The 2,855-nt window shown below is 45.5% G+C and overlaps 1 pseudogene; it reads right to left on the bottom strand.

Moving 5' to 3' along the window:
- Positions 1-1,649: 1,649 nt before the first annotated feature.
- Positions 1,650-2,191, bottom strand: LOC131833097 (large ribosomal subunit protein uL22-like; annotated as a pseudogene).
- Between the last annotated feature and the right edge of the window lie 664 nt (positions 2,192-2,855).

The following is a 2,855-nucleotide window of genomic DNA, read 5'->3' as shown; positions in this document are numbered from 1 at the left end:
GTTGGGTGGGAAGGCAGACATCTCTGTCCCTGGGGAGCCTGGCCCCCCAGGAAGGCCCACCGGTGCTGGAATTCAGAAGGATGGACATGGTTGAAATCAGGAACTACTGTGCATCCCAGTTGTGAGGGGTAGATGCATCTCCAGCCTCCCTGGAGCTTCTTCCTTTGCCACCTGCTGCCCTGCTCGGTCACAGACTTCCAGTCACCTGGGCCTTGTGTGGATAAGTACACAGTGCTAGCTTGCAGGGAAGATTTCCCCTAGAGACCTCGGGAGCTCACGCTGGCTCCACTGCCATACCTTCAAAGACACAAAGTAAAAGAGAAAGAGAAAGATCTCAGCACTGAAACCTTTGTTGATTTTCTGAAACTGAGTGAAAGAGGAAAAAAAAAATGAAGGCAAAAGGAAATTACATCTGTAAGTGAAATTCTGCAATTTCTGTTTATTTGAGGCCAAAGTTTCTAAGCTCATAACCAAGCACCTGGTTGTGCTGGCCCTGGGGAGGCACAGAACACTAGATGCCCAGGATACAGCTCCGGGTCTGTTTCAGGACCCCAGGCTGGCCAAATACCTCCCACTTCCCCCTGCGTTCATGTCCTAGGCTGCTGGAACAAATGCCCACCAACATGGCAGCTTAAAACAATCATCACATGGTCTCACTCATATGTAGAACATAAGCAAGGACACAAGAGGACCACGGGGGAAGGGAAGGAAATCCCAAAAGGGAGAAATCAGAGAGGGAGAGGAACCACGAGAGGCTATGGACCCTGGGAAACGAACTGAGGGTCTCGGAGGGAAGAGGGTAACAAGGTGATGGGTTTAAGGATGGCACGTGTTGGGATATGTACTCGTTATATGTAACTAATGAATCATTGAACACCACATCAAAAACTAATGATGTAATATACAGTGGCTAACTGAACATAATTTTTTAAAAAACAATACAAATGTATTCTCTCATAGTTCTGGAGCAGATGTCTGAAATCAAGGTGTTGGCAGGGTCATGCTCCCTCCAGGGGCTTTGGGGAAGATTCCTTCCTTGCCCCTTCCAGCTTCTGGTGGCACCAGGCATCCCTGCCTTGTAGCTACATCCCTCCCACCGTCTTTTTCTTCATATGGCCTCTCCTAGTCTTCCTGTGTTTTCTTTCCTGTCCATTGCAAAGGTACTTGTCATTGGATTTCCAGCCCACTGGAGAATCCAGATCAGGATCCTTTCACTACATCTGGGAAGACCCTCTTTCCAAATAAGGTCACATTCCCAGTTTCAGGGGTTACTATGTGGACATACCTTTTTGGGTGCCATTATTCAACCCACTACACAGGCCTCATCTTCATTCTCCCCTAGCCTCTGGATCCTTACACTCAACCTAGAAACATGGTCAAGTTGCCGCATCAAAAGAAAAATAAATTCTTTCTATCCCATTGCCCTTTCAAGCTGTGCCATCCTTCCTTTCGTTTCTATGCTCAGCTACTAATCTCTCTAAAAAGTAATCTGTATTTGTTACCTCCATTTCTGAATTACCACTTAATTTTTTCCTGCTTACATTTTTTCCCTCGCTTACTTTTTAAATCAGTTTCTTTCAAGCATAGAGAGAAGTGCAGAGAACAGTATGACTTTTTTTTTTTTTTTTTGCATGTATTTTATGCAGAATTTACTCTGGGACCCTAAGTTTTTCTTTCTTCACTTTCTTCTGGGATGTCTTTTTCTTCCCTGCAACCTCCTGTTCTGATTTAGGGACAGTCTGTACTTTTTCAGTAAGGACCAGCTCCGTGTGGCAGGAAGAGCTCACATAAGGGTTAATCCGACCACGAGCCCTGTAAGTCGAGGGGCTTTGTTCTCCTGGATATGCTCAAAGACCAGAGAATCTACATCTAGCCCCTTGAGTGCAGCAGTATTCTCTGTATTTTTCAGCATGTGCAGTAACAATTCAGCACTCAATTTGGGCCACCGGCCCTGGGTCCAGCCCCGCTGTTTGGCTGGGCACACCTTACCCGCTCTACCACTGTCTCAACAGAATGGCACACGCTGCTTCTGCAAAGTGATGTCCTTCAGAGACCCGGTGGCTTTTCTGATACACATACCCTTGATAGCCTGGGCAGTTTCACATGTGTTCTTAAAGTGAACACGAAGATTTGAACCTTTTGGTTTGCATGATTTTGTAGGCTTTTCTGGGTCAAGTGAAAAGAGAGCCATTTTCAGAGATCATCTCAGGCCACTCACGAGAAGAGATGATTTTTTCAATGTTTACATTTTTCACCCACTTAGTGTTTTTTTTGTGGTAAAAAGTGACACAAAGTTTGCCATTTTAATCTTTTTAAATGTGCGATTCAGGGGCACCTGGGTGGCTCAGTCGGTTAAGCAACTGCCTTCAGCTCAGATCATGGTCCCAGAGTCCTGGGATGGAGCCCCGCATGCTGGCTTCTGCCTCTGCCTTCTCCTGTGCCCCACCCTGCTTGTGCTCTGTCTCTCTCTCTCTCTTTCTTTGTCAAATAAATAAAATCTTAGAAAAATAAATGTTCAATTCAGTGGCATTAATTATAGCCACTTATTTTTCAGTGTTCCGTACTTTGGTTTCGACCCTCACCACTGTCCTGTAAGCATTCTCTCAAGGATCAGCAGCTCCCATCCTCAGCCTTCTCTTCCCCTTTACCAAACTGGATATTGCTTCCCACCCCCTTCTTAAAACTCTTCCTCAGTTTCACAGACCCCTGTTCTTTTCCGGTTGGACTACTTCTCTAACTCCTTCCTCCCATTCCCTAAATCAGCATTCTTCAAGGACTTGCCCAGTTCCCCTGACTTTTTTTTTTATATTTTATTTATTTATTTGATAGAGATCACAAGTAGGCAGAGAGGCAGG

Source organism: Mustela lutreola, chromosome 6, assembly GCF_030435805.1.
Source record: "Mustela lutreola isolate mMusLut2 chromosome 6, mMusLut2.pri, whole genome shotgun sequence".
NCBI lineage: Eukaryota > Metazoa > Chordata > Mammalia > Carnivora > Mustelidae > Mustela > Mustela lutreola.
Note: the sequence above shows the minus strand (reverse complement) of the source record. Positions and strands in the feature narration are given on the sequence as shown.